Here is a 22926-nt window from a genome sequence, read left to right as displayed (position 1 = left end):
TGCCACACACACGCGCGCGCACACACACACACACACACACACCACTGGGTGGTCATACAGTCACAGCTTTTGCAAGGTTGATGTGCTTTTGCACTGTCGAAATGTGACTTATTTTTGCTGGACTTGATAAACAGGTTTTATTTGATAATAATACATGCAATCATTGATCTGTGTACATAGTAAGCACTAAACCATTTCATGGTGTATGAAGGATTTTGACCCATAATTTTATCTCTCAAAACACGGGAAATTTAGTAAATATAGCAGTAATACAAAACCCAGTTACTAAAATCAGAATGTGATTAATATTATAAAAGAGACAAAGATAAAATATGAGAAGGAAGAAATTAGTTTTATTTGGAGAAATACGAAAGAAAATTTGATGGAAGAACTTAGATTTTAAACAACCATGCAAAGATGTGCAGTGATTGGGCATGGCAGGGAGGGAATAACATTAGCACTTTTCCAGTCTTTTTGCACAAGTTCAGAAGTAATTCTTTTAACTTTGGTTTTAGGATCTTCCTGGAATGGCACAATAGCTAGCCTGTGAGAGGAGGGGATAGTTTGAGTCAGGGTCCTTTAATTGCACTTCACAAAGGTTATAAATGTTTGATTGTTTCAAGATTTCTCCCTGGATTTTCATTCCACAAGACTGGATGTGTGGTTTTAATGTTGTTGAGATAGAAGAAAATTTCCAAATAAACATTTTATTCTCTTATAAAAAGTACACAATACTAAATAAAAATACTTATAAAAAGTACACAATACAAAGCACACCTGCTGTGATACCTCTTTATTTCTACAATCATAGAAGTTAGTCCTTTGAGTTGGACACTATCTGAAGATGGGGATATATGCTTGCTATCTGTTTATTGTAAAATAGAGGGGACTAGGTTCTAGAAATACATGATTCCTCTGCTGATTAGGAAGTATGGATTGTGCAGTGGGATCCAGGTCTGAATGCCTGCCAAAGCTCTCCAAATGACAATAGTGATTGCTTTTTTGGGTTTATTAATTACCTACCTTAAATGTGAACTTCATGCAGATCATAAATGTTGGGATAGCCCTCAGAACAGAAAGGATTGAGACCAGGAGGAATGGGTGACCAGGGACCTATAGTCAAAGTTCCTAATAGTTGGATCCTGGAACTTTAGAATTGTGTAAGGTGGCTTGGGGGACTACTGTCACTAATAGCTGAACTGGATGAAGTAAAGTCTGTTCCTGGGTGTTGAGGGAACTATAATGCAGTGGATTTTATGTGTGCATTTCTGTCTTCACAGTGATTTATTACTTTGGCCATAGAGAGAATTTATTGAAGGCATTTGTCAGCAGTTGCAGAGCAGAAATTGTTTTTGCTTACATGAGGAGTTACCACCAATGTTTATTTCTGTGTATTCTGTGTATTCATGGACGCATCTCTATGTAGAACTGGACATTTCTATAGCACTTTTGGGGGTCCTGTTTGTTGAATTATTTCACCTGGAGAACTACAGGTTAGGAGAGCTCCAAAAATTTCTCGTGATGGAATAATGGCTATCTATTTTGGTGTTCTATGAATTTAGGGTTTTGATCACATTTTCAGTTGACAGTTTTGCAAAGAGAACTATTCTACAAAACATAAATGTCACCATTAAAAATGAAAGCATAAGACTGAATGACATTAGCAGAGATAATGTGGTGTCTTTCTGTTAGTGTGGAATGCCACTTTGGGTAAGAAATAATTTCTGAGGTGTTGATATTTGATTCTGGTTGATGAAAAACAGGGGAAAGTGAAACCTGTCAGGAATGTCAGTCAACTGATCTGTGATGGCTAGGCACCCTGTATATACCCTGTATTATACATATATAATATATACCCAGTAATTGGAAGAAAGTAATCATCAGGATAGGTGCAAATTATAATCATGAAGGGAAGTCAGGGATCAGCCAAACATCCAGCCTAAGGAGTTTGTGGTAATGGCTAAGAGATGAAACAAGGAAAGAAGAGTGAAAATATAATCAGAAAGCCAAATCCAATAAAAACAGATATAGAGACGGACAACTCATACTCATTAATGGCTGTTGGATTGGTTCTTAATGGATGTGGAAATGGGGAGTCAGTTTGAGAGCTTAATTGTCACAAGCTAGACAACAATTTCCTGTATCAATTCTAATCCCTCCTTGTATGTATTTGGCTTTTGGCAATACCTTGTGAGTGAGGGTAATAAAATGCCTTATTATTTAAATTGGAAGGTAAATTGAAAATGTGAAGCAAATTCTCCCCAGATGATATTGACTTATATCCATATATTTATAAATCATCATCTTCATGATTCCTTAAACATATTGTTTAGTTGCAATATATGTGACAGGATTGTACAGATGTGGGTTGTAGACAGTGAGTCATACAGAAGTTGACCACCTAAAATAAAAGTGAATTTAGATGTTTATTTTTTCCTCATAAACTTGCATTTGTTGCTACCTGAGAGTTCATAGTACTGTCTTTAGGATCTTTAAAGCACTCGTTGAAATGATTCTGAAAGAATGAAAATTGTGACTTCTACCTTTTGTTGGGTTAGTGAAATTAAAATGCTTAGAAGGATAAAAGAATCTTTCACTGGTATAGCACAGTGGTTAAGAGTATATACCCTGGATGTTGTCATACCTGACTTCTCTGCCACCAGCCAAAGTCCTCAGCCTTTGTAGAGTTATATATACCAGCAGGGGGAAAACCTACACCATTAGCTTACACTCAACTTTGTTATTTTCCTGCAAACAAGAATTGTTGCAGGTCTATGTCCTACCCCTTATTATCCCAGGAAAATGTACTATGAAAACCCTGTTGATTACAGGACACATAGGATAAGGAAGTTCTGTCTTCCTTCCTTCCTTCCTTCCTTCCTTCCTTCCTTCCTTCCTTCCTTCCTATCCTCTATCTATCTATCTATCTATCTATCTATCTATCTATCTAATCTCTTCTAAATGAACTTGTCATAGGCTACAGAGGCTTAGATTTGAACATGCTGGCATTTTGAGGCAGACTGGAATAGAGAGGCATATGGATCTGCAGTATAGAAAAAAAAGGAACAACAGGGTTGTGGTTATTAGGGCTGTTTACTACTATTCTGATTCCATTTCCTCTTTGGGCACAAAATGGAACTCACTTCCTTATTACCTAAATTTGGTTGTGGCTATTAACTGGCTTTGGCCAATGGAATGCAAATAGAGGTGGGATATACCATTACTGAGCAGAAGACTTTAAATGAGAGGATGGTTTTCTTCCCTCTGCCATGCTGATTGTGGAAGTTTATATCAAGATGGAGTGTTCATCAGTCTGAGTTCTCTTAGATAGGAAGAATCTCTCTGCTAACCTAGTACTGACATATAGCATTACAAGAAATAAACCTTCATTATATTAAGCCACTGAGATTTTGAGGTTATTTATTATTGTAGCATAACCTTGTATGTTTTGATGGACATATGTTGTTTCTAGGAAAGATAAATTCTTAAAGAGAGCGTAGCAATTAGAATTATGCCAGTGACATCCACCTGGATTAAATCAGAAACAGTCTAAATCTGAGCAGTTACCAGAGCAGATGCCATTTATGGAGAAAGAGGTAGAAGGCAGGGGTTAGGATGAAAAGTTTTAATGAGAAATGCAAAGGACTTGGTGGGTAGGACAAGCAGAAGACCATGACATACACAGTGGGTGTTAAGAGGAGGAGGTGGTTTCCTCTATGCTTATGTGGAACTTGGATTCTTTATAATGGACTCCAAATATCAAAGAAAAAGTATAATAGCTTTGCAGCTAGTATCCTAATTGACTAAGGCAGAGGGCTTTCCTAAGCTTGTAATCTGTAGATCACCAGTGTGGCCAGCTGGTTAGGGCTAGAGCATACAGGGCCTGAATCACAGAGAAAGCGATTTATAGTAGAGTCTACCTGACAATGTGACAATGTTTTTTCTAAAGAAATATTTTCATTAAGCTAATTTTAGCTCTCTATTTCCCAGATCCAACAATAGTTGTTCAAGTAACCTTCTGAGTTATATTTTCTAAAATTAGCACCACCTTCCTTATCTTTTTGTGAGGAGGCTGGAAGTGGTCATTCTTAATTTTCTGCAAACAGAGGACCCTGAAAATAACATTTTTATATGACTTTTACTACTGTTGGTTAAATATAAAATTGGTTCTTTGGATTAAATTGTCTAAAATTTTGGGGTGCCCGTGTGGCTTAGTCGGTTAAGCGTCTGACTTCAGTTTAGGTCATGATCTCACCATTCCTGAGTTCAAGCCTCACATCGGGCTCTGTGCTGACAGCTCAGAGCCTGGAGCCTGTTTAAGATTCTGTCTGTCTGTTTGTCTCTCTCTCTCTCTCTGTCCCTTCCTGGCTTGTGCTCTCTCTCTCTCTCTCTCAAAAATAAATAAACATTTGGGGCGCCTGGGTGGCGCAGTCGGTTGAGCGTCCGACTTCAGCCAGGTCACAATCTCGCGGTCCGTGAGTTCGAGCCCCGCGTCGGGCTCTGGGCTGATGGCTCAGAGCCTGGAGCCTGTTTCCGATTCTGTGTCTCCCTCTCTCTCTGCCCCTCCCCCGTTCATGCTCTGTCTCTCTCTGTCCCAAAAATAAATAAATGTTGAAAAAAAAATTTAAAAAAAAATAAACATTAAATAATTTTTTTAAATAAAAAAATGTTGGGCACCTTTTGGAATGAGCACTAGGTGTTGTATGGAAACCAATGTGACAATAAATTTCATATGTTGAAAAAAGATACATTTTGTGAAAAATAAATAAATAAATAAATGTCTAAAATTTCTAGTTCACTATGATTCACTGTATAGTGTTTCCTGAGTAGATCTAAACATTTAAAAAAATCTTACCATGTGAAAAACTATGATGGAATTTTGCAGCTGTTTTCACACTAAACATACTGAACCAAATATATCCCAATTAGAATAATTGTATATGAATGTATCCTTCTTAAACAGTATTTATATTTTTTTAGCATTTCACTAAAGTCTTTAGATCTCTATCTTTTCTGGTTGTACATTCAATTGAACATATTAAGACACAGCAGATTTCAAAAAATTATGAAAAATCTGTATGTTTGAAATAGAAATGTTAAAATTGCTATGGTTTTAATTTTCTTGATTCATGAGATGATAATGTGGCAGGGAAAATATCAAAAATGAGATTTGGGTGGTACATTTTATTTTGAACAATTGATTTTTCTTGACTGTGGGATGTGGAAAGAGAGTATATGGTGTAGACTAGTCATCCTTTTCTCTTAATGTACATTCTCTCCTTTTTATTTGTAAAATTCAACATTGGGCAAGGATTTTAGGTGGATTTTTGTCATTTACCTATAGATAGTAATGCCAGTGGTGTTTGTTCCTTTGTTTGTTTGTTCGTTTGTTTTGGGATCCTCTCTGCCTTCCAAGTGGGGATAGAAGAGAGTTTTGAAGAATTTTGGAAAAGGAATGAATTCTCATGTGACCACCGTGATTGCAATCTAGCTGCCCATGCCCTCTTTGTGTCAGGCATGTAAATATTGGCTCTCATACTAGTTGTACCTTCCATACTGTATGATACAGGTGAGAAATTCTATCTTAAGTTTTGTACCCTTTCCCTCTGGACACCCCCAACCCCTGCCATTATTCCTGGACTACCCAGATAATTTAGTTTGGAGATTCCTCAGATATCTGCTACTAAGAAATATCTAAGGAAGAGGAACTGAGTCAACCCTACTGGTATAGGATATTTATTTCTTTAAAGATATCATGCTGTTCAGTATATGTTATATGGTTCATGGGCTTGTTCACTGGGTCATATGCTTTGAATTTTTTTTTTTTACATTATTAATTTTTTTCCATTCTTGTTATTATTTGTTCCCTTGTATCTTGAGTTTGTTTTACCATTTTATTACTTCTTGAGATCAACATTCGGCTTATTAATTATTAATTTTATGCCTTTCTGCATTTCTAGTATGTATATTTAAATACATACATTTTCTCTAAATACTGATTTAGCTGGATCTCACATAAGATGCAATTTTCATGATTTTCAGATACATGTTTTTAAATTTCTGGGGCGCCTGGGTGGCGCAGTCGGTTAAGCGTCCGACTTCAGCCAGGTCACGATCTCGCGGTCCGTGAGTTCGAGCCCCGCGTCGGGCTCTGGGCTGATGGCTCAGAGCCTGGAGCCTGTTTCCGATTCTGTGTCTCCCTCTCTCTCTGCCCCTCCCCCGTTCATGCTCTGTCTCTCTCTGTCCCAAAAATAAATAAACGTTGAAAAAAAAAAATGTTAAAAAAAAAAAATAAAAAAAAAAAAAAATAAATTTCTAATATAAAATATTCTTCATTTTATGGATTATTCAAATTATCATATGCAATAAAAATATAATGTAGGCCACAGTATCAACCATATTTGTGGTTTAAAATCTTAACCTTTGAGTCACCCGATTTCTTGGTCCTCTGGTTTGCTCAATATATTGTTATGATGCTGCTACCCAGATTCTTGGAAATAGCTTTTGCATGTTTTTTATTGGCTCCATGTTTTCTCATGATTTCCTTGATTACTCCAGTACTCTGCTGTTAACCTTTCTGGCTTCAGAATGCTTGATCTTGTTACTGCCTAATCCTTACCTCTACTGTGCTGCCAGAACTATTACCCTTGGAAACTCAGTGATTCACAAACATTTGGTGAAGAATGTTTAGCTCCTTTTCCTATTTCAGAACAGGAAATATTTCTTAAGAATAACACATAAATTTAATCATGTCACCAAACTTATTAGTTTATTTCTTTTCACACTAATGTTAATTAGTATTGTTTTTGGCCCCTCATAAAGCTTCCTGAGAGCTTCATGCAGTTCAATCTTATAAACTTGGCATTTCACCAGCAAGATATATGTCTGATGAGTAAAAAGGGTTAGTCTTCAAAAATACATGAGACATACACACTCAGCTTAGGCCGCATTCAATACTTTATAATAAATATTGGGAAATAATATACTACATTAAGTCAAGCCTACTGGATCTCTTATTTCCAACTAGGATATTTTCATACTAGTTGGTGCTAATGTGACCACAGGGAGTGGTTACTCTGTAGAAACCTTATTCATAACCATTTATGACTTATTTTGCAAAAATGAATGTCATTTGGGGCAGAGAGGTAACTACGTGGGAAGTTGGATTGGCATGAGCTAGATACTAGTTTGTCCCAGGGAATTTTTTTTTAAAAATGACCTCAAGGAAAGAGATGGTTAAAATTTGAAAAAAAAAAATGTTTGGTGCAACGTCTAGTAACTATTATGTTTGAAAACTTTTTTATATACCATAAGCTTTCTCACAGCTTACAGAATAAGAATAGTCAGTATCTTAGCCGGCTGTCACTGTAGAATTTCTTACATATCCATAGAAGATGTAAATCCTTTACCATACTTATGTTAAAACCTACAATGTTAAATCAGGCAACAGGTCTTTTCCCAGCATTTACTGCTGTTTTGACTGCAAAAACTACCTAGGAAGAAAAAAATTTAGTATCAGAATGAGAATGAATTATAGTAAAAAAAAACAATGTGAGCAGAGAGGGAGAGAGAGGCAGATTTCTTTTGCAGTGGGAAAAAAAAAAAAAAAAGTATAAAGTGGTTAGAATCCGGGGAGTTGAGAGTATCCCTTTAAACTGTGGTACTGCAATTGATCTCTGTATGTTTTCTCGTATCCGTCTCTTTGAAAGGAGAATGAGAGCCAAGATCATTGGCTGTACTCTAAAGCTGTCACATCTCAGTACTGAAAAGGTACAGTACAAGTGAATTGCAACAGTCTGTAGCTTTCTTTTCCATATCGTCAAGAGCTTTGAGACTGATGAACCAAATGAATGCTTTATTTAGGGCTGAGATACAGATCCCTCCAATCTGACAGCGTTTCAGCCTCCGGAGTGAGAAAGCAGCAGCAGCAGAAGAAGCAGAAGCAACAGCAGTAGCAACAGCAACAGCAGCAGCCCCTGCTCAAGTCCAGTAGAGGAGACTTGATCACCAATTCATTCTGGAAGTCCACCTGGGATCGTGCGCTGTCCAGGGTCCTGAAAAATGAACCAAACGGCCAGCGTGTCCCATCACATCAAGTGTCAACCCTCGAAAACTGTCAAGGTAGGAACCCAGGTTTCCTTCTTCCCTCTGTTTCTGCATATGTATCTTCATTCATCTACTGAACACATGAATGTTGGTATGGCAGGGCACTGACAGTGAAGACAGCTAGTTGCTCTGAGTTTAAATGAAAGATTGGATCTAAGTAAAGAGTTTAGTTCTGTTTGTATGTGTATATAGACTGGAGAGAGTAGTTTTCACTTAACAATTCATTTACCTTGATGACTTTTGCTTTTTTGATTGAGACTCTATCAGTGGTATATTTTAGGAAGAAAGTTTAGTGAGCTTTGAGCTTCCAGAGGAGTTTTTATTCCATGTCCGTTTTCTTGATGAAACTGGTGAAGAATTTGCAAACTGCTGAAAACAGATAATATTAAATTGAATACAAATTTTATAATAGCATTTCATTGTCATATGGATTTGGGACTTCTTATCCTTTTCATAGAAAAACATATTCATCATTGTGAGTGTTGAACTGTTGGTTATACTAAAGTCACTATAGTGATGGAGTATGAAAGTCTATAGAGGGAGTATACAAACATATGCTATTATCTAAGCCATCATGTAAGGGAGGTGATTGGGGATGCCTTTTAATACAAGTGCTTGTTTTAAATTTGAGGCTTATTTGACATGGCTAAAAGAAAAGGACCAAACTTGGAATTTGACTGTTCTGTTTTAGTTTTAAGTAATGTTTATGCTATCCTCTTTGCTGTTATTTTGGTGTTCTTACTTAAAAGGAGACTTCTTAAAAACAGATTTCAAATGAAGGATTTATTTTGTCTTGCAATTTATCTTTGTGGATATTTTGCTTCCTGGAAGAAAGTGATGGGCTCCTTTGGAACTCTTTCATGGAAAAAAAACTGATAACCTGATAGATCATTTTTAGTAACTACAATCTCTAATTCACAAACAGTTGTATGTCTTTTATTGAGATTCCAAAATTCGACATGACTGGCTTTTTGTGCTTATGTTACTTTTGGTTTATATCTCAGGTCTTTGAAAATACTGCATAGACTGTCATTAGACAATATAATTTTCAGCAGTAAGTTTTTTTCTTGTGAACTGACCTACCCTTTGTCAGTCTTTGAGTTATAAATATACCATACACTGAACTCCATTTATATGCAATTATTTTTAAAAGCAATGAAGTCTCCAGGATGTATCAAATGATATATAGTTATACTCTCATCGTATATAAACATATAAAGTTAACTATAACCATAAAGAACTAAAATTCAGATAATTTTCACCATCTCTAATGGCAAAAGCAGTGCCTTTCTCAGCATTGAATTTTTTGTATGGTGTCCAAGTTTAGAAATAAAATACTATGCTTTAGTATATAAGTTTTCCTCTGCATGTCACATTCCCATATATGTCATTTATGTAAGCATACCATCACTGAACAATGACTAAACAGTACATATATGACACTCCACATTGTGATATATAAACTCTGGTGGGAAATATGTGTTGTAGCCTAAAGTGGGATAGAATTATGAACTGGCTATCTACCTTTGAGTATGTTTGGAAACCCATAAAATGACCAGCAGCTTTCTGTTTAAGTGTTTGAGGTCACAAGAATCAAGTGTTTTATTTGCCCTTTTATTTATTGGATAAGGACAAATGAATGCTACTTTCTGGACTTAAAATTACTTTCCTTATTGGTCCTCTGGCATTGACTGCCCTCAGACAAACTGTGAAGGCAGAAAAAAAAAACGTTTCTAGTCTAAGGGTTTTGCATCATCTTGCTGATCTTGCAGATGCTCTTTTTTTTTTCATTCTAACTGCAGCCATTGAACTGAAATGAAAGGCATCATAAAAATTGGACAACCCACCACTTAGCAATGTATTACATTAATGGCTTAATGAAGAAATCTTGAATCAAAGCACTGGATGATTTGGTTAATTATACAAGTTAAGTTCTTTTGTGTTGTCCCCACCCCCCATATTGCTCTGGGGAGCAAAAGATGCTTGTGATGTTCATAAAGTATATAAAGTTGCAAGCATTGAACTATTAAGGGAGTAATTACTTGAGTATTTTCCAATTTGCAACAGTAAAAGGGGATGAGTGGAAAAGCTCTCTTACTTCAAATTATGTGCTCAATTATGAAACATTTATGGCTTTTGGAATTTATACTAAAAATGGCTATCTATATTTAGGTAATGCATTAGCCTATGAACACAATGCGGCAACAACCTAAGGAAAAACCCTGAGATGAGAGGTTTTTGGAAAGCTATTAGATACTGGAGCTCAAAAGACATTTTGGATTTTTGGAATATATCTTCTTTTTTTTCAAGCATGATTTTTTTTTTAGAGTTAATTTTCCCCTCACTCTTAAAGTTACTATCTGAAAACTTTAAGCAAAACTCCCTTATGGAATCTGATTGGCCTGCAGGTAATGATAAGTGACCCACTTTGGGGCTCCAGAAATATCCAGATACTTAATAACTTGTAAATTGCTCCATTTTGGAAATTCTAAAACCTCTAGGGACTCCCCCCACCCCCTCACAGTTCAGAGTAATAATCCTCTAGGGAATTGTTCCCCCTTTTGTCAATGTAGTAAATGCTGACTGTTCCTTCTCTTGACAGTTTAACTACTGCTAAAAAAGAATGCAATGGGAATGAACAAAAATGAATTGCTTTGGCTAAAAATAGCTTTAAGGGCCAAAATGTGTGGGAGGAGAAAGAACAGGTGTGTTTATATGTCGTTTCTCCAGCTGAAGTTTAAAAAGTGATGATATCTGCAGTGAGTCAAATTTAGCGGCTGCTGCCAGTGAAAGCTGTTTGTGGTCAGAGTGGTGGCAGAGCTGAAGGAGGAGGCGTTGGGAGGAGTCATGATGGAATAAAATGGTTAACATTATTCAGGTTGCTTGACATTTGTTTTTGTCATTCTGGCCATTCTCCAGCTCTACCAGTCCCTGACACATTTGTCCTGATGTACTTGAGCAGGTATGTTCCTGTAGTCAAAACTGATAAGAGAACAGAGAAGAGGAAGTCAAATTAAGGTGTCAGATCTCTTTGGACAAAATGTTGAATGCAATGCAGTCATAAAACCCTCTCTCATTTTAGAGCTTGAAAAGCAATAAAGCTTTTCCTGAAATGATTACAAATCTTACCGTCAAGGTAGCAGCACTCTAAAAAAAGAATCTTTTAGATCTGTAATGGAAAGTTTTAGGGACAATCTGGGAATGCTAAATACAGATCTAATCTTGGCTTATTATAAACTTCATTTCTGAAAAATTGTCCCCACTTTAGGCAACAAACTTGGTTTTTTCTTCCCTGTCTTAGCTTCTCTTGGTTAAACTGAAAGCAAATTAAATCTTCCAGTCAAATCTCTGAACTTCGTTTACTTTTTCTTTCAGCAGAATTTCAAATTTAGAGCTTTGCCTTAAAAAAAGTGAGAGTTTTTTTTTTCTTTTTTCATATTTTAATAGAAATCATTCACCCATGTATTTCTAAGGGTAGTAGAAGAATGGTCCCTCTTTTCTCTGAAGTTAGAAGTTGTGTGTGAATCCTCAGGGTGGGTGGTTCCTCAATCAGGAATCATACCTATTTTATTTTATTATCGAACTACAAAATATAGTGCACAATATTTCTTTACTTTTCTCATCTAGTGACTCTTTCATATCAATGTCTTTTCTTTTTTTAAGACAGACATGGCTTATTCTATCACTACCTTCACACTCAGGTTCCCAGGTTCTCAGATCTGTGTAAATGGATCCCAAAAGCTTCTTTTTTAAAATTTATTATTTATTTATGTATGTAGGTATGTATGTACGTACATACAAATTCCTGGACAAATAGCTACACATTTTTACAAAGTGTATTTAAAGGTGTATTTAGGATTTTCATTTTCTTCAGAGTAGAACATCTATGAGCAGACAAATACTTTTCATGACAATTTGATTGTCTTTATATTGTAATATTGAAGTGTTAGGCAACTACAGACATTTTCTCTTTATCACCTCTAATCCACAGCTCCATCCAAAACTGTTGTGTGTGAAACAGGAGATAAAATTAGGTAGTAAAAGAGGATGAAATCTTCTCATATGTACATTTTTTATTAAATCTGTGTGCCTGAGGGCATGGTCATTAGAAAATAATTTGTGTCTTTAGCCATTGGTATTTTGGAGTGTGACATTGTGATAAGTTGGCATGGTGAGAATAATTTGGAAATGTACCAATTGACGCCACTTTTTACTGATTGGTAATTCCACACTCCAAGTTTAAAGGATGGATACCACATCCATATTTCACATGGCACTTCAGCTGGTGTTGCATTTTGTCTTAAAGAGTATTTCATAATTGCATCCACAAAAATTTGGAAATATAAAGAGTATATAAGAGAAAATTCCACCTCTTTATGTCATTGCAATATGCAAAATGTACCTCTCAAATATCACTATTACATGAAATTCTAGAAGAGTATAATATGCTTCTATAGTGTATTTTGACTTAGGGATTCTTCTTGGTCTTTATCCTAAGGACTTTAGTCATAAGGAAAAAAAACAAAAAGAAACTTTATTACATTATGATCTCAACACAGACTCAGAAGCACTAAAGAAAGAGTTATCATCGGTATTCAGTGAACCCTATGGTTCCATTTGGCAAGGTACAGATTTTTCTTCAGCATTAGTAGAATGGGCCATTCTCTTAAGTGGTGATATTTGAAGCCAAAAAAGTAGACTTACAAAAAATTAGAATGAAAGACATTGTGTGTGAGAAAAATTTTTTCTCCCTCTTCGAAATGGTCTACATCTTTTTAATTATTCGGAAACAACTTCCTCATATGCTTAAGGCAAAAATCACAGCCTGTGATGACCATGAATAGGACCACAAGTTAGAAATTCTGCTAATGACCAATTTATAGTCATTTATAGTTTGCATTTATGCTAAGTATTTAAATTTAAATACTTATTCTATAGTCATTAGAATAATGACTGTAGATCCTACTCTTTAAAGGAAGGATTAAATGTTTTTATATTTTTAGTAAAGAGTGACAGTGTTATAAAGATGGGCTAGTTTTCTATTTTATTCGTTTTTCTTAATAAAATATAAAGTTTCTTTCTTATTCAACATTTGAAGTGTTTGAATTGGCAACTTTTACTTTGAAGAAGTATTATAATATAACATATTTTTAGTTAAATTTGTAGTATTTCATTTGCTTCTTGGAAAAATAGGTGATAATAATTTCCTAGAAACTCATGTTTTGCTCAGGTAGTAAAGACATTTTTAGTGACAAATTTGTGATGACAAATCACTACTTTTCACTGAAAATACATAGTTCAACAAATGTAGCATGGAATAAATGAGCTAAGGTAGCGCTTCTCAAAATGTGGTCCCTGGGCCAACAACATCAGCATCCCCTATGAACTTATTAGAAATGCAAATTCCTGGGCCCTACCCAGACCTAATCTACTAGAAATTCTGGGGATAGGAACCAGCAATCTGTTTTTGAGAAGCCTTCTGGGTGATTTAATGCACATTAAAGTTTCAGAAATCCTGTGCTAAAGAACTACAAAATAAGACAAACTTGTTCTATAGTCCCCCTGTAAGAATTGTCTGTGTTTGAGTATCACAGGTGGAGTCTGAACAATTTCAGAATGATACTTAGGATTATGTAATAATGTGAATTGTATGAGAGCTGAGATCTCTTCAGGTATATATCTCTTTTATCCCTTACAGGGCTTTCTTGATACAAAGCACTTCACACAATAGACTTTGAATATATATTTGTTGATTATTAAGTGACTGTTAAGGTCTATCATCTCTAAAATGAGCTAAATAAAATTTTAAGACCTTGTTTAATTGGTAACCTAGTGGGAAACCTTGTTCTGTCTTTTAAATTCACAGCACATTTCTTTAAAAAAAAAAAAAAACTGTATTGAGATTTTGTTTGGCTTTCAATGGTTCTGTTATCTGATTTGGTTTGAGGGCATTTGGTAATAAACACCTTTTGGTAACTATGGAGATAGTCACACTAAGCAGAAAGTATGTTAGGCAGTTTTCTCCCTTCTTGCCAGCTTCATCTGAAACTTGGCAAAAGAGTCTTAGACAGGAATATCACCATAACCTTTCTCCTTTCATTTACGAGTGTTCTTTAGCTATTGGATATGTGCCAGGTTGGTAGGATAGCACTGGAAGCAGTATACCACAACTGAAACAAACAGGTTTATCAGTTGTAAACCTGACCTCCTCTGGACAGACCCAGCATGGTATTACATTAGCAGAACCAATTTAACTTAGGTGATAAGCCTTGAAATAAAAGAAGTTTACATTCTGAACAACTTTATCTCTTGGAAATTTTTATAGGACTCAGGTTTTTGTTTGTTTTTCACAGTTAGGATTGGGAAGAAAGATCCATTGCATGCAGTCTTACCTGATATGTACAAATGGAGTGTAGGGCAGATTGGATAGGTTTTCCTTTAGAGGGTCATCCTTAATTTGAACTCTCATTCTCTCTGTATCACAATGGATCATGTAGCCTTGGGGGAAGGCTATTAACCCTGTTCAGGCTTTTCTTCTCACTAGCAGAAGGGCAATAAACTTAAATTATCTACCCAAACAAAAATGCTATGTAAGTGCTTTGTATTATAATTTGTTCTAGTAGCAATTTTTAAGGGATATGACATTTTCATAGAGAACTGTATAGTAAGAATCAATTTTTATGACATAAAAGCTAAGAATTTTATTTGCAATTATTATTAACTATAATGATGATAAAAACTCATTTTGAAGTCACCAGGGAGCTGAAAAGTATCTTCTAATAATGTAGTAACATCTGCAAGATCTCATCATGGATCCATACCAGGAAGGTAGGGAAAGAAGAATATTGAGTTTAAATGCTATCTAAAGGACTTATTAATTCAATAAAAAGTACAGCTACTCATCCTGATGCTTAACTACAAAAATGGAAGATACCTAGCTGCATGAATTGTACATGTGATTGAGTTGAGGAGAAATATATCATGCTGTGTATATAGCCTTCCTACTATCTCTACACCCATTGTTTCCTTTGCTTGTTCTACGCTTCCACCAAATGGTCCTTTTGATAAACCCTATTTTTACTTCAAATCTCAAACAGAATGTTCCCAGTTCTCTAATTCCCTTAGGCAGTAGTCATGGTCTCAACTAACCACCTATGTTCTCACATAATCTTCTCATTGCCTGCTTCATAACAGTTAGTCTTCTTAGGTATAATTATTTGTTTCCATGTAAGTCTTTCTACTACTTCTCTTCCCTCTACTGCTCTTCAAGGGTCTTTGTCTTTACTTTTGGCAACTTTAGTGCCTAGTGCTATATCCAGGGTATAACAGGTCCTCAATTAAGATTCTTCGAATGAAGGAACAAAGAGGGCTATGAACTCATTTGTCTTCCTAAGAAATGCTGTCTGACTTTTGAGTTCAGAAACATATTAGTCTTCCTTAACCTAAGCTGAACTGAACATTTTACTTTAAAGTATGTAGGCAACATTTGGAGAGATGACAAAGGGGCCTCAAGGATTGTCACAATAGATATGCTAATTCTCTTGAGAAAGAGTGGTTTCTGTAAGTCAAAAATAGGTTTCACATTACAAGTATCTTTTACATTAGGGATGAGGAAAGTCTGTCCAAATAGAGACAATCTTTGCCCCTCTGTTTTGGAACCTGAGTTAGCATAGCAGATACAAGTTGCTGTTGATTTTAATGGATGGGGCCTTGTAGGGGAACTATTAGCTTTGGCCCTGTAGTGAGACTCTTTCTCATCAGAAACCTTAATTTTCAAGATGAATCACTGCTGCTGGGTTTAAGAACACCACTTCTCACAACTCTGGTTTCTAGGATTTTCCCCTAAGAAAAATGGACTCCACTCTATTTTAATGGAAAATAAATAGCATAAAAGTACTTATTGTATTTAGCGTATGGGCCCTTTACTTGAATAATTTTTTTCAGACAATAAAGGAATTAGGGTAGGGAAACTATGCCAGGCAGGTATTCTTGACCAAGGAAGGGCAGCTGTAGTAAAAATGTATAAAGGTATAATGGATAGAAGCTTGGACTTACTTTTTCATTATTTTAGTCATTTCACATTTACTGGAAAAATACTCAAATAGAACAGCACTGCTTGTTTTTAACCAACACAGCCCAGGATGCAAACTAATACTATTATAATATAAAATGATAAGTGCTAGGAGGGGTAAATATAAGGTTTGAGTGGCATTTACAAAGCCCAAACCAGATACTATATAGGAGTTAAATTAATTCTTTTTTAATTAAGAAGAGGGGAAGAAAATGTTTCAGACACAGACAAACCTGTGCAAAACATGAAGAAACAAGGCACTGTAACTGTCCTGAAAGCATTTATTAGTTGAGTGTGACTATGTTATATAATATAAGTGATCAGGATCAGTGAAGAATGAGGTTTCAAATACATAAAAGGGCCTGGACTTTGTGTTATCTCTGAGAATTTGACTCTACTCTGAAGGAAAAGCTTAAAACCAAATATTTCAAAGACAAGATCTAAATTTGGGACCCAGTTTTCTGACCTTGGGAAGCACTCCTAAGGTTTGTGTCTTTAGGTAGAAAGTGAAAATGGTCACACATTCCTGGTCTATCTTCAGGATGATCCAGGTACTAAGATATTATTAGCCAGACAGGTGTTCCTAAAGGTATATCTTAATAAGAACAAAAGGTTTTTTAACACCTTGATTTTATACCACCCACTTTCATGAATGCTAATAATAGCTGGTCTTTAAAGGCTTTAATTTAGTGATACCTTTTTAACCCAAAAGAATTTTTTCTGACTAATGACAATCAATGGACTGTACCAAAATATTTCTCTTTAGTATTTGGAGATAACATACAGATAACCATTTTCCTGGCATATTGGTAAGTAATGGTCTTTTGAGCAGTACCAATGCCTCATTACTGACCTCTGTTTGTGGCATTGGATTTAAGCATAAAATATGCCTGGGAATTTCAGATGCAGAGGTGAGAAAGCTCTTTCCTTCTTAGTCTCCTGATTACACAAGCCATATGTTGTCTGATACAGATACCTTGGGTTTCTTGAAGGATTACTTCCAATGGTCTCCCTCAATAGTTCAGAGCATTTTTCAGAGGAGACAGAAAATACTAAAGTACACTTGATGTGCAACAATTCTACAACCATAAAATTTTAAGTGTTTCTTAGAGATACCAGATGAGAAAGCTGAGGATTAAAAAGGGAAAGCGGGGGGGAGCCTGGGTGGCTTAGTAGTTTAAGTGCCCAACTCTTGATTTCAGCTCAGATCTTGATCTCAAGGTTGTGACTTCAAGTGCTGCATTGGGATCCACACCAGTGTGAAGCCTTGTTAAACAAAGGAGGGGGAGGAAAGTAGGGGTGCCTGGTAGGCACAGTCAGAAGAGCATTTGACTCTTGATCTCAGGGTTATGGGTTTGTGATCCACTTTGGGTGTAGAGATTACTAAAAAAACCCTTTTATTTATTTTTTTAATGTTTGTTTATTTTTGAGAGACAGAGAGAGAGAGAGAGAGAGAGAGAGAGAGAGAACGCAAGGTGGGTTGGGGCAGAGAGAAGGGACTGGAGGATCCAAAGCAGGCCTGGACTGACAGCAGTGAGCCCAATGTGTGGCCGGAACTCACGAACTGAGAGATCATGATCTGAGCCAAAGTTGGATGCTCAGCTGACTGAGCCACCCAGGAGCCCCAAAATAAATAAACACTAAAAAGGGAAGGTAGGTGAGGTGCATCCTTTTAAAGAAGAACTACCCTGCCCCCTACCACACAAACATCACAAAATAACAGAAAACTCTAAATGAAATGGTTAAAGGAATTAGAAAAAAAAATAAGTTCACAAAAGGAAAAGACCATTTGAGGAGTCTGTTAATTCAGTGACAAAATAACATGACCTAGGACCCAGGTAATTCGCACCATTCTGCATTGTCTTTTTCAGACTAGCTTCTGTCATGGTCAGTACGTGGCTGTTCCAGTTAGATAATTGGACTGCAGACATGGCAACTGAAAATATTGTGTGGGCAAAGAGAAATTTCTTTCTTGAGTTTTTTTTTTTAAAGAAAGAATTCCACACAGATTTCTCCTCAATTCTTGTTGCCTAGAATTAAATCTTACACCATTTTTTTTATTCAGTGTACTTGAAGACACACATGCACATGGTTTAGTACAGGAATGAGGAGGGGGTCATCCAAATAAAAAATGGGTTCCTTTAGAAACAATGAAGAAGGTTGGATGGTTTGGACAGAAAAGCCAAAAATATGTACCACAGTGATGAGCAAGAAAGATTTTAGAATTTGATGGATATGTAATACATACCATACTGTGAAAGACAGGTGATGCAATGATATAAGCACTGTCTTGACATGATGTAATAAACTCAAATATCATATTGTCTCTGATTGCTTCATAGCAGAGACCTCCTCTGTGACTTTAGAACAAAAGGATGGGAAGAGAGAATCACAATATTATCTTATTCGGGTAGCCTTTTCTCCTTTGACACTAGATGATTCCATGTTCAATCAATTTGCTTTGTATTGTCAAATGTTTGTTTGTTTGTTTGTTTTATATGTCTTTGGGATCTTTTCTCTTTGCAGGTGATGAGTTTGGGATGATGAGGGGAAATTATTATATTCTTCATCCAATAAATAAGGTTGCTCAGGGCCTATCATAGTGACTTCTTCTCTGGTTTCTCTAGGGACTTGGTATTCTGAAGTCCTCAGGAGTATTTATTTAAACACTAAATGCCTCCAAGGTTAACAGGTAACATATATATTATGGTTAGATGCAAATTGGAAGTATGGTAATTGGAGAGGGCATGCCTTACCTAAAGGCATATCAGAACAAGGCTCACTCCCCTTTCCAAAGAAATATCTTGGAGGGGTGTTTTTGAGGAAATGATAGATTATATGGGATCACCAAAAATATTTTCAGGGAGGGTTGGGGCATCTGGTTTGTAACTTCCAGCTGAGTGGTGTTATAAATACCATGGGTTTGTTTATTTATTATTATTATTATTACTATTTTATCTGAGAAAGAGAGAGAGAAAGTGTAGAAAGGGACAGAGGGCGAGAGAGTCTTAAGCAGGCTCCATGCTGAGGTTCCAACACATGACCTTGGGATGATGACCTGAGCCGAAATCAAGAGTCAATTGACTCTGTCATTCAGGTGCCCCCCAATCCCATGGATTTAATTACCAAATGCTGAACACCAGCAGACTGTGTGTGTCTCCCACCCAGACCTCTCCCTTCTCATCTATTCTTGGATGCTGCTCTGTACTCAGGATTCTCACTTAGATGTCTAATAGAAACCATAAACTTTTTTTATGTTTCCTGTTTTCATGTTTCCATCACTAATAAACCATAAACCATCAAGACTTTTGATTGCTACTGCCTACCCCTTTCTCACATCATGTCAGAGCATCTTTTCAGAGACTCAGACTAGAAGTTGGTTTCTGCTAAGATTCACCTTTCTTCTCTTCATCACCTAGTCCATCAGAGAGTTCTTCCTATTCTACCTCCTAAATGTATCTTTAGTCTTGCCACTCTGTCCACCTCCACCACCATCACCAAACTCCTTGCACATTTACCTGAATTATGGCAATGACTTCAGTGGGCTCCTGGCTTCCAGAATACTTTATCACAATTAATTCCCTACTTAATAACCAGGTGGGTATTTAAATTTTTCCTCCAATCACCTTGTACACCTGGTTTAAACTTTAGCATTTCTTTTAGAAAACAACCCCAGAGCCTTCACTTTATCCTGACCACCCTGAATTATCTGGCACCTGTTCTTCCTTCTGACCATATTGTTTCCCATTGTCTGTCCTCCTGCTTCACCTCATGACCATTCTCCAACCAGGCTGGTCCCTTTCTGACTCTGAAACAAGCCAAGTTCTTTGCCAGACGAGAGTCTCTGTGCTTGATATTCCCATTGCCTGGGTACTCTTTTTTTCTGTCATGTCTCATAGCACTTTTTAGTTTCAACCTAGGCCTTTGTGATGAACTTGGCTCAACTAGGTGTGGTCACCTGTATGTCGGTGCTGCAGAGGCTGATAGCCAGCCATGGTAATTACCTTGCTTTATGGGGATAGCGCTCCTCTCAAAGTTTCAAGATCTTAAATACATGAGGCTCTCTTCCCTCCCTAGAGGCTTTAATCTTTGTTATATTTCCTATCAGAACCCTGACTGTTCAGGGTTTTATTTTATAAAAGCATTCTGTATTCTAGTTTCTAATTCTTTTCTTGATAATATGTTATTTCAACAAATACTTACTGAATATTCAATAAATGCTAGGTTGCGTGGATGAGGATACCAAAAGGCATAAGACACACAGAGCCATTCTTTAAGAAGCATACAGTCTGGCTTCTTTTCTTTTCTCCCTTTGCCTGGAATGAAGGAGGAAGACATGGAAAACTAAGTCATTGGTGAAAATAGAGTGTAAATGTGCTCTGAGAGATCAATGAAGGTGTACCTAACTCCGATTTGTAGAAAGGAGTGAAATTTGAACTGAGACTTAATGGGCAAGCAAAAGTAACCGACCATCATCATCACCATCATAATCACTATCTCTTCATTACCATTATTAAGTGCCCACATCACAATATGCATATTTCTAGGTATTTTGTGGGATATCTCTAATTTCCACAAAGGGTTATCAGAGAACTAGTTATTATTTTTTAGGTAAGGATATTAACTTGCCCAAGGTCTCAGACTGAAAGAGACAGAGCTCATGCTTAAACCTAGACAACTTGCTATAAAACGTCAAGATGATAGCTAGGATTTCCTGGCTCCTGTTTTCATGTTTCCAGCTGCTCTGAGGAACTGTTCATTGTTGTCACAGGGTCTTTTGCTGTTTTGAGCCTGCAACCCTGTTTTCTCCCACAGGAATGCCCCGTGTCCCTCCTTTTTGCCTTCCTGGTTGATAGTGTTCATCATTTTGGATTCACTTCATAGGAATTTACCTCTTCTCTGAAGCTGTGTCTCTTCGTTATTCCCTTCTTTCCAGATCCATTAAGACTCTTTGTCTTGTGCTTTACTGGACCTGCAGTATGGAACACATACTTTCAACATACACACACACACACACACACACACACACACACACACACACACACACACATATACATATATACATACATTTATCTTTTTATCCTCTTTCTCCACCCTCTTCTATATCATATCCACTTTCCACTGCACATGCTACCCATAGCTAGACTATAGGCTCCTTGAGGCACAGGCAGTATCTCACTTGTCATTGCAACTTTAGTGTGTAGTGCTGGCATTACTCTGGAATTCATGCTTACAAAGGGCTTGCTGAATAAATGAATAAGTAAGTGAAGGCCATCGATGTGGGGAATAATATGTTCTTTCTTCAGAATGTATGCGAAAGAAAGCCAGATACGTTCTTATTCCGCCCCCCAAAGTATTTTCTTCCCTCATTGTGTGTGTGTGTGTGTTTGTGTGTGTGTGTGATAGGCAATATGAAAGTTGGGTTTTAAAAATGTAAATATAACTGCAGTTGACTTATTGCTAAATTCTTTCATTAGATTTTAACTGAAAAGGCATTGAAGTAATTTCAAATGTGAAGAGTTTATTATTTTTAAGAATGAAAAATTCACATAAGAAGAAAATATCTGTGCCAGAAATGCTTATACCAACAAATTTATTTATTTATTTATTTTTTTTACCATTTCCCTACTAAGGAAAGAAGTTGAAACTGGCATTTTAAATAGCTGATCTTGGTGAGGCTATCTGCATTTAGTGTCTCTATCTCTCTTTTTTTTTTAATATTTATTTTTGAGAGCAAGGCAGAGTGTGAGTGGGGGAGAGGGGCAGGGAGAGACACACAGAATCTGAAGCAGGCTCTAGGCTCGAAGCTATCAGCACAGAGCTTGATGCGGGGCTTGAACTCACAAACTGTGAATCATGACCTGAGCTGAAGTCAGATGCTTAACCAACTGAGCCACCCAGGCACCCCTAGTGTCTCTTTTAACATTGTATGCACAATCCTCATTCGTCCACAAAATATTAAGGGCCTAATGGTTTGAGGAAGGAGGAGAAACATCTGGGTCTCCTACCCCGTCCTATGTTGACTCCACAGTTGAAGTCCCTTCCATTATACCACAAGGAAAATATTCAACTTAAGGGGACTTCTTTCTAAAATACTCAGGCATTTGATTCTCCTGGCATTTGTTGTATGCTGACAGATTTGTCTTTGCAAACTCTCACATTTGCACATGTATTACTAATTGATGGGGCCAGCCTAGAAATATCAGACCAGAAACCCAGGGTTTGGTGAGGCAGGAGAAACAATAGAGTCCACAAAGTACATCTGAAAGGAATACCCAGTGGGACATAACACTATAAGCTAATTTCAAAGGATAGTTTAGCGTCTGATAGATGAAAATTCAGGAGTAAGAACAAGTTCACACAGGTATGGATGAACAGTAATTTTAAATCCATTTGGACTAGTGACTTCTTAATGTTAGAGGCCCAGGCAGAGGAATCTATAGCAATTTGTGACTAGCTAGAGCTAGAGTAAGTATATTTATAGCAACCACAACAGAAGCACGTTTGTGTTCCAAGTATTTGCAAGACCATTTTAGATAGCTTCTTATTGAATGTCAACTACAATCTTGTGAAATGTATATACTTATTATTGATAGGATATGACAAAATGAAGAAGGAAATGTGTGGGGTTGGAATAAGAATAATAGCAGTTTATGAGGAAGTATGCTTACATCATGTAGTTTTGTAAACTGTAATCAGTTTTGAAAAGTCAACTGCCACAGAATGTGATTGTGATTATCTGGACAAAT

General features: G+C 36.5%; 1 long non-coding RNA gene across 1 annotated transcript; it reads right to left on the bottom strand.

Moving 5' to 3' along the window:
- Positions 1-7838: 7838 nt before the first annotated feature.
- On the bottom strand, positions 7839-14740 carry LOC147578420 (uncharacterized). The gene is made up of 2 exons (XR_015254267.1): positions 14499-14740; positions 7839-8475 (listed from the first exon to the last, which is right to left on the bottom strand). It is a non-coding gene; the product is annotated as an uncharacterized LOC147578420 (long non-coding RNA).
- Positions 14741-22926: the final 8186 nt, after the last annotated feature.

The sequence above is a fragment of the Puma concolor genome, chromosome C1 (assembly GCF_028749965.1).
Source record: "Puma concolor isolate L17-30 chromosome C1, mPumCon1.1.hap2, whole genome shotgun sequence".
Lineage (NCBI taxonomy): Eukaryota > Metazoa > Chordata > Mammalia > Carnivora > Felidae > Puma > Puma concolor.
The sequence above is the reverse complement of the archived record's forward strand: the minus strand, read 5'-3'. Positions and strand labels throughout refer to the sequence as shown.